Source organism: Eurytemora carolleeae, unplaced genomic scaffold (genome assembly GCF_000591075.1).
Source record: "Eurytemora carolleeae unplaced genomic scaffold, Eaff_2.0 scaffold495, whole genome shotgun sequence".
Taxonomy (NCBI): domain Eukaryota; kingdom Metazoa; phylum Arthropoda; class Copepoda; order Calanoida; family Temoridae; genus Eurytemora; species Eurytemora carolleeae.
In genome coordinates this window covers 101,161-110,145 of record NW_019397131.1, presented here as the reverse complement: position 1 = coordinate 110,145, position 8,985 = coordinate 101,161, and the positions used below count along the sequence as shown (strand labels likewise).

At 29.3% G+C, this 8,985-nt stretch overlaps 1 long non-coding RNA gene across 1 annotated transcript in view; it reads right to left on the bottom strand.

Annotated features, from left to right (window-relative positions):
• Nucleotides 1-8,491, bottom strand: part of LOC111712184 (uncharacterized) — a 15,615-nt gene extending 7,124 nt beyond the window's left edge. The window contains exon 1 of the long non-coding RNA XR_002767400.1: nt 8,278-8,491. This is a non-coding gene — a long non-coding RNA (uncharacterized LOC111712184). The remainder of the gene's footprint in view (nt 1-8,277) is intronic.
• Nucleotides 8,492-8,985: the final 494 nt, after the last annotated feature.

The window sequence follows — 8,985 nt, the reverse complement described above, 5'->3', positions numbered from 1 at the left end:
CCCCAAGAAGCTTTAAAAGATTAAGCCCCCAATTTTTAAATCAGGTTGCAAAGATGTAGGGATAAAAATAAAGTTTGTTGTGTCGGCTAAATTGAATAAAACTTTTATGTTTTGATTGGGTTGACATCCCCCCTCTCCATTACGCTGACTGGAGGGGGTGGAGGGCCGGGGGCGGGGAGTAATTTGACCTTGTCATCAGTTAATTGAATTAAATCAAACATGAAATTATTTTAATAGAAAAATATATTTTGTTGCGAAATCTTAGTTCTCTTCTTATTTCGAGGAGGAGCGAAATTTTTAACACTATTTTATTCCCCCCAGGGTTCTCCCCTAGATTAAATACTTTTACTGTTTAAAGTTAAACAAAAATTCTTAAGAATTTGATTTGACTTTTCTTAAAGAATAAAATCGGATACAGGATGGATTAAAATATGATTAATAACATTAATAATAATCCTAATTAATATGAGTATTGTTAGATATGAAAGTGAAAGATTTGATATGAAATTCATGGATAAATAATAGATAAATAGATAATTCAGGATATATTTGACGGGAAAACTAGAGGCAGTACACTCATATCTGAGAACACAGCAGTACACAAGTACTCAGCGTACTTCGAGGATGCTGTACTAACCTAGATAGATAGATAGATAGTTAAATAGATATATTGATAGATGGATGGATAGATAGATAGGTAGATAGGTGGATAGCTAGATAATTAGATAGGTGGATAGCTAGATAGGTGGAGTTATAAATGGTTTGATGAAAAGATGAATAGATAGGTAGATAGATGGTTAGATAGATAGATAGATAGATAGATAGATAGGTGGATGTATAAATAGTTTGATGAAAAGATGAATAGATAGATAGATATATAGATAGATAGATAGCTATATAGCTAGATAGCTATATAGCTAGCTAGATAGCTAGATAGATAGCTATATAGCTAGATAGATAGATGTATAGATGGATTGATGAAAAGATGAATAGATAGATAGGTGGATAGAAAGATAGGTGGCTAGATAGCTATATAGATAGGTAGATAGACGTATAGATGGATTGATGAAAAGATTAATAGATAGGTAGATAGGTGGATAGAAAGATGGGTATGATATTTTTGGCAAGTTTAAGTTCTTTAAGCGACTGTTTTTCAATAATAATAATATTTTATATTAATATGTTTAGAGATATTTTTCAGAATTGATGTTTAGAAATACATGCCAATAAACAAATGCAGTTGTCATTAATCTCTTCTAATTAATAAAATCAAATTATCTTAATTACTTAACAATGTCTTTTAGAAATTATATTTAGAATTGTTACGCAACAAAAAATTTCTCCCATGTTGTCATCAAATAAAATTTGTAGTAAAATTAGTAAAATTTTGTTAAAAATAGATAATTACGATGATAATAATAATAATAATAATGCAATAAAACAATAAAAAGGATAATAGTAAATATAGCAATAATTATGATAATAATCGTAATATTAATACACCGCTATTACTCCGATAGATATATTCATAACATTCATAGGTAAAATTATATTGATATCGCACAGAGTGTACGAAAAATCTAACTATTATTTTCCCGTTAAATGCAATAGGAATTTTTTTTTACATTGTAATGACATTAATACCTTGCAGTAGTTAAGCAATATAAATGTATTTTTGACTAAGCTGTCAAAATAATTATGTTAAAGTTTAACGATGAACATGATCACTTTTTTGACCAACAACATTGAAAATATCAATTTGGTCAGAATATTGGTTTTCAATTCTACACAATCTAGAGAAATCATACGCATATTCCTACGCAATTCAATGAAATTTGATTGTGTAATTCGTGTACGCTGACGCATGAAGTTTCTTTAGATTTTAATCTTGTTAAAAACGTATCATTCATAAAATCTACATCATTCAGTTCAATAAATTGATTACGTCATTCTTAATAATAAACTTAAAGAGACTGTTCGTGTAGTTTCAGGTAAACCTCCGTGAAAAGATGACAATGCCGATTCACAACGATATCCTTAAAAGCTTAGTCTGACCAATATCAATGTTTGTAATATTGGTTTCCCTACAAAAGTAGCTTGTACATTTCTACTGCAGGAAAACATGATCAGAATAAAACTTTTTTAAACCTAGATTATCGACAATATCTTCCACATTAATTATCAGACAAATGTTTCAAGAGTACCGTAGTGAGGTGAGCATTGTCATCTTTGCTTAGAGGATTATTTGAAATAACGTTTACAGTCAGTTATAATAATTTACTTTTCTTGTCTGGGTGCCTGTCTGTTTGTATTTAATAAACGTCAAAACTGCTAAACCGATCGGGCCCAAATTTGGTGAATGACTCAAGGGAAGGTTTATGGATGATCAAAATTTAAAAGTTTGACTGCTACAAAAATTTGATTTTGATTAAATTTTTAATTTTTTTGATGAAATCCGCGAACTCTTTTTTTGTTTATGTTTTACAATGTAAACAAAGAGAACATGTTCAATTGATATAGAAAATGGGCGCGGAGCGCTCTGAAACCCTTGTTCAAAATAATTTACTTAATTGCTTAAAGATTTATTATACTTTATAGTTTTAAAGAAAACGTTATTTCTCACAAACAAAACAAAAATACAGTTTTAATGATGGTAATTATTATCAAAACAAAACTTTTATATCTCTCTGATAATATCTTAAATTACGTCAATTTAAAACTTTTTTTTTGGAAGTATTGCAAAGAGTTATGGAAGCTTAAACATGAATTACGTTAGTTCAAATCTTTTTGCACGATTCTAATTTTTATTTTTGCTCAGTAAAATCCTCACAAAGCGCCAATCCTATATCACGAATTTTGGATTCAACTCCACACAAAAAACTGCAACTGTGTTTTTTAAATCATGAAATTATATAATCCTAAGATTTGTTAAAAGGAATTGAGTCTTTGCCACAAACTTTGATTTTCCAATCGCAACCCAATGTCCTAGACCTCAGATTGTCAAACTATGATGTCTGTAGATCAAATAGTTTACATCAAAGGTTTACGCCATCAGGTTGTAAAGATATAGGAATTAGAAAATTTGAGTTTGTGGCAAAAACTCAATTCCTTTGCATAATCTCTGCAAACAAATATAATAAACAATAATTAACTGTTACGATTTTGCGACCTCTGAGTTTCTCTAGTTTTGATTTTAAGCAGAAGAAAAACAAAGGAATTGAGTCTTTGCCACAAGCTCAACTTTTCTAATCCTTATATCTTAGCAACCTAATGGTGTAAACCTTAGATATTTCAAACTTTGATCTAACAGAGGCCGAATTTAAAGAATTTGAGCCGCGGCTTAAATTTAAGCTGCGACTCAAATATGGGTTGTTCCACTAAAAATCGTATCGAATGTTTCACTTTTTAAGCCGGCGCTCAATTGAAACCGGTTTTTAGAGGATTTTAGGCGTTCTACTTTATTAAATTCGGACTTATAATTCATAGTTTGAAATACTAAGGTCTACGGCATTGGGTTGCAAAAATATAGGGATTAGAAAATCAAAGTTTGTGGCAAAGACTCAACCTTTACGTATTTAAATAATAAATATTTTTCTTCTTCTCAATAGATCTTCAATAAAAGAAGTTATAAAGAAGTGCAATCTACTTTAGTTTGATGTGGAATAATGGAATTCAAATTGCAAAAATATTGCGAATTTTCAGTTTATTTTCAAATATAAAATCCTATGTGTTGATTAAATTTGCATTTTCTATTCTTTAAAAAAAAGAGAAAAGAAAATTTCTGAAATAAATGAAATTAAAAGTGGATTTTTTTAGTTCATGAATATTTAAAGTTTGCTCGCTATAAACTACACCATAAAAAACGTAATAAGATGGATAATAAAACAGGATTGAGGGAAAATGTGACATTTATGAACAATTTGTTACAGGGGAAAGATGTAAAATGCAAATTTGTCGCCAATTCATTATTCCGATATATCTGGTAATTTTCATACAAGAATGGAGCGAAGGACATTCTTTTGAATGAAACATTTGGCACAATCGATCTAGGGAAAAATACAGGTTGGCCCATTATATGTATATGATCATGCATAGCTCTAAATTTGAATTTTTGGGACATAAAGATTTAAAATTATAATTTCATCAATTGTTGTAAAATAAAAGACAAATTACCAAAAATTATTAATCGGAAAACAAATAACTCCCCTCCCTCTGTGGATGCCCGTCATTAACATGCGCACAGAGTATCATAATTGTGCACGCACGTCTGCACAAATCTCAGGCAGAATTTCACACGCGCGTTGCATGTCTCTTTTTCTCTACAGGGTGTCAAAAATCTAGATCCATGGGGGAGAAAATAAAAATGATTTTAAAACTTATCTTGAGTTTTATAATCATTAAATACAGTGGCAAAAAAATGAGGATAGCCGTTATTTTTGGGTCACCCGGTTGTCGAGAAATAAGATAATAACTTGATGACAGACTGACAGCTTGACAGCTGACAGCTGACAGATGACAGCTGGCATTTCACTAGATACCTGATACCTAAATAGACAAAAAACTTAATTTGCCAGATAATAGAAAAGGTTATTTGAAGACAGTCAATAGAACAGGTTATTTGAAGACAGTCAATAGAAAAAATGAAAAATGGGTCAACTTTTTTAACAAAGACTCGCGGCCAAAAAATGGATTAATCTTTTTCTTTCTTTAAAACACTTTTTAAATTTAGTTTTCTAGGCTTTTAGTATAGTTTATAAAAATAGGAAGTGCGTTTTTTATTCTTCTCAAAAATGAAAATAGCTTTAACCAAAACGTTGTGATCCCTCAAGTATCATATGAAATTAAAAATATTTTGAAATGTTGGTTCATATAACTATCTAAATTCTGGATTATATTGATTAATTATTATAGATAATCAAATATACGTTTCTACAAATATAAATATACATACAGAGCGTCCCATATCATACTAGATTATCTCCAATCTTTAACACCTAAATACGCACATAATAGTCGAAAAATCTAGCATTTTCTGCAAAAAAAATTCTATTAACCTTATTAAATATTTCAAAATAATTCATTCTTCTTAAATCTTCTGATTTGTTCCCCAAATCGTAATTTAGACTCATTGACGCGGTCTAATTTGATTTGGGACACCCTGTATCTGATACGTAAAACAAAGATAATGTTTCAATTTTATTTCTGTACAACTTGGCCACGTCCATTAGCGCTTGATCCAATCAGGGTTCAGTCATGTGTTTGTTGTCTATTCTGAACCAATAGAAATAGTTTGGCAGTAACTACTATCTTTCTTTCTATCTCATTATCAAATTAGAGTTATGAATCCTTTAATCAGTAATTGGAAATATGTACTTCTACTGAAACTAGAGTGAAACACTCCTCCGCAGCCTGAGTTTGATTAATATATCCCAAACTCTATATATATATATATATATGTGTAAGACTCTCTATATTTAAATAAAGATCTATATTTAAACAAATAAATATATTCAAAACAAGGGTTTATTACCATTCGCGTCCCCTCTTAAAGTTAAACAATTTTTAACTTTGATGTCACCATTTCCATGATAGTTGTATCACAAAGGAATTGACTCTTTGTCACAAACTCTGATTTTCTAAAAGCTATATCTTTGCAATCCAATTTCGTAGACGTTATATATTTCAAACTATGAATTCTGTTAGATCAAATAGCCTAAGTTTGAAATATTAAGGGTTTCCGCCATTAGGTTGCCAAGATATAAGGATTAGAAAATTTGAGTTTGTGGCAAAAACTCAATTCCTTTTGGGCTTGATTGATTGAGTCGTTTTTACGTTTATCGGATAAAAAACAGACAGATAGACAAGCAAAGTAATTATATAAATAGACAAGAAGAACAGATGAATAGATAGATAGTCTGTTTTGATTTAACGAGACAGTTTGATATATATTATTATGTGTAGATGTTAGCGTATCATTAACTATATATAAATAAATCAAACTAAATATTTCTATTCAAAATATTTACATAATTTCTCATTTTAGCAACAAGCTTTTTCGAATTGATTAATTAGCCCTTTAACTTTTAAAGTTTTAGATAATAAAGGGGTTTTTGAGAATTCTATCCCCCCCCCCAATTTTTTTTTTGCAGAATGTATTTTACTGAGCCATGTAATGAAAATATCCTTTAAATATATTCCTTAAAGCTATAATGAAGATTTTTTTAAATTTTGCAATCATAGCTAAAGCCAAGAATGGTTATTATTAGATTATTAGCGATCAAAAGCGCTTTTTTATCGCATTAAGCCTATACCCCCTTTCATTTTTCGTGAACACTCCCTTTAAGAAAAGGTCACAATTATTTGGTAAACTTTAAATGATAAGTAAATTTAAATATTAATACAACTGTAAATAAGTTGATTATTGATCCTCGTGCATGTTTTCAAAGCAGTAAAAAAAGTAGTATGAAAAAACACATGAAAAAATTATGTCTGTATAATATCGCAACAATTTGAAAGTAAGAGTTTTATTTCAAAGTTAGCAACATAATGTTAATGAAATTGGTGAACATATAAACCTTATATTCTGTTCACAATTGGTGATATATAAACCTTATATTCTGTTCACAATTGGTGATATATAAACCTTATATTCTGTTCACAATTGGTGATAAATAAACCTTATATTCTGTTCACAATTGGTGATATATAAACCTTATATTCTGTTCACAATTGGTGATAAATAAACCTTATATTCTGTTCACAATTGGTGATATATAAACCTTATATTCTGTTCACAATTTCTCGAGCAACTTTTTCAGGCCAACATGTATATTGTATATACTTAGCTCAGAATTGAGTCTAACAGAGCATAATCTTGTTAATGTTAATGTTAGATAGTTTATATGTTTTTGTTGCAATAAAACTAAATACTTCAATGTGACATTATATTTTTATCTGTATATATATTATACAAAGGAATTTCTTCATATATCCCTCACGTATACAACTGAACCCATAAAACTGCGGAATACAGTGATAACAAGAAAATTCTGAAATATAAAGCTGACTTTTAGAATCAATTTATAACTGTAAGAGTTCCAATGCGCATGAGACACAGCAGTTGTGCAGTGTAAACAGACCTATATCACTAAATTATTGATTTAATAAGTGTGTGTAGATATAGTAAAACTATTTTCTTTGTAAAATCATCTTAATCTCAGTCTATAGATAGATATTTGCTTAATATAGAATTATTTCAGTGCTACAATTGTTCTTCCTGACTTTGAACAAAGGAAAAAAATAAGGACCCATCGGAAAATACGGGATACGACATCTACGGCTCATAGAAATACCGTAATTTAATCTAACACTCATTATAATTCATAAAAATCATAAACCTCTTTAAATATATTTTAAGAAAAAAATTCTCATTCCGTCTTTTGAAATTATGAATTCATAAAACAAATTTTTTGTATTTTTTAAAGCACTGTAAACTTCATACAATAAACATATATATGTGAACTAAAAATTGCGCAAATTCTCTTTTTCAGGGCACACTTTACACTTATTGGACATTTGTTAACTGAGTTAGAACCACGCCGCCACCCTTCCTTTCAACCTCTCCTGTAACTTCCCTTTCTTAATAACCCCCTCGCTTCTCCCCCCTTCATATCCCAATAATTTCCCCCCCTTTTCTCACCCTCTCCCACGTGTTGTCTTATAAAATATCCGTAAAGAATGAAAAGCCTAATCTTAGCGCCAACCTACAAAGCAAAAATATCAAAGATTAACATTATTAAAGAAATCAATGTCTAAATATTGATGGTGAAATTATTTTTTTCCCCCAAAATTGATAACTTACGGTTGCATCTTTATTGCGACAAGCATATTTCCTTGCATATTTCTTTCTATACACGACTGGGGAAAAATATTCATTTATAATTAATAAATTTATTAATATCGTTCAGAATTCCAAACTTTTTATATTAAAACCTTTTTGAGACCTTTCAAACTTTCAGACTTTTTTTACATCAAAGTTAAAAGAGAATTTAAAACACTTGTGAAGGTTAAACAAGTTATTTATTAAATTATTGTTTAAACTAATTTATCCGAAATGTTATCTTTTTCATTTTACCAATAAACGTACTGTAGATTGTAGAATAATTCATATATATATAATATTCGCAATTAGATTTAGAATGTCTGTTTCAAAATACTAAGCTAAAATATTGAAATAAAAATTGTGTAAATAAACCAAAGCAATTATAAAAATTCTACCTTCTTTATAAACAATATCTATGGTTTGTTTTCACTACATATATTCTAGTTTCACTGTATACCTACAGTATTGGTTTATATTGTAACTGAACTGGGAGATTTCAACGAAATTACAACACTGCCGGGAGATTTCAACGTTGCGAGGCTGCGTAGTATCAACACTAGACTGACTCGGTACGGATACTACATTTAGAGAAGCGCTGTATACAATTATACAGGAAGATTGCAACCACAACTATCTAAGAGGATGATGCATCTTTAAAAAAGATTGACACTTTTTTTTCTTAAATAAGACAACAATTTGTTTGTCGATAAATTGTAACTGTTTTTTAAATAAAAATATTTTCTTATAAATTTTTTTCTTAAGACTTTAATAATGACAGATGGTTTTTCTTATTTGATTAGGTTTGATTGATTGATCAGTTGGGAGGTGGGCAGACCGGAAGGGGGGGGTGTTACGCTTGGTCAAATTTTCCCCATATCTTTTAATCATAAAAAATACAAAACGTTTGAAATGCCTTTCATTCTAATAAGTGCTATACTTTCACTTTAAAAGAATAAAAAAAATTATAAAAATCATTTAACAAACATTATATTTTTGTTTGTTCCTTGTAAAGTCAGTCATCTTAATTCAAATGTATTAATTCTAATTTTTTTTCAATTATCTTTTTCAGTGCTTGTGATTTTTTTAGCTCAAATTAACTCATA